Source organism: Wasmannia auropunctata, unplaced genomic scaffold, assembly GCF_000956235.1.
Source record: "Wasmannia auropunctata unplaced genomic scaffold, wasmannia.A_1.0 LD336074.1, whole genome shotgun sequence".
NCBI lineage: Eukaryota > Metazoa > Arthropoda > Insecta > Hymenoptera > Formicidae > Wasmannia > Wasmannia auropunctata.
The window spans coordinates 3367668-3368858 of record NW_012026816.1 but is presented as its reverse complement, the minus strand read 5'-3'; positions in this window follow the sequence as shown (position 1 = coordinate 3368858).

Below are 1191 nucleotides of genomic sequence, written 5' to 3'. Positions count from 1 at the left end.
AACTACTATCACTTGGGTTGGAATGGAAAGACCAATGGGAATACAAAGATATCAGTTAGAACGTTTTTTTTAATCTTCATTTTTATAAAATTTTTTTATGAGATTGTAATTTGGCAGTTATTGATATTAAATATTTTGTACAAGTCATATACATATGACTTGAAGTGATTGAGTAATGAAACGTAATTTTTATGGAATCATAACTTGACGCCAGTTTTTGATATCAAACCTTTTATACAAATGATACATATTACTTGGTTTGGGCAAAATTACGTAATTTTTATGGGATTGTAACTTGGCGCCATTTATTGATTGATATCACTAATACATATTACTAGTACATATCACTTTTTTAAAATTTAGTACAATAATTTTTTTATTCGAGTAGCACATATTTAACGCCTTTTTTCTTTTTTTAGAAAATTATTTTATAATATGTATTTTTTCTACAAGTAATATGTACCTCGAAAAAAATATTGTATCAAATTAAACAAATAAAATCCAAGTTGTATTATTTTCAATGTATACGTAATAAATAAAAAAAAGAAATGCAATAGATAGCGTAATGAGGGCCGCAGAAATTAAAAAGAGATTTTGCATCGATAACAAGTAGCAAATTATGTGACAGAAAAATCAAAGATGGGGAGAAATCTCCAGCAGCAGCACACTTGGCGCGCCCGTTTTTTATATATAACTCATGGAAATATAATACATGCAATTTATTCTAACAATACTATTTATTAATAGTAAATATTTTATTTATTTAAAAAGATTAAATATACATTCACTAATAACTGTAAAATAATATGTATCAACGAATAATCTTGTAATGTCTCTAAATATTATTTAAGATAATAGTAGTAATATATATATATATATATTCAAATTATTATAAAATTAGAATTATTACATAATATACAGGGTGGACCATTTTAATTCATCCAGTCGAATATCTCGAAAATCAAGCCCGAGACAGAAAAATTTTTCAGACAAAAGTTGTAGGGTTTTGAGGGGGACATAAGATGATAACATTGGTTTGACCCCGAGTGGCGTCGTCAAGGTCAGGACAAGGTCACTTTGAATTTTTTAAATGGAACTCCCAATTTTTCATTACATGTTATTATAGCACGCCTCGAGAACTTTCCAAAACACTATAATCAAATGTTTCTTCATTGAATACTTTTCAGTTAT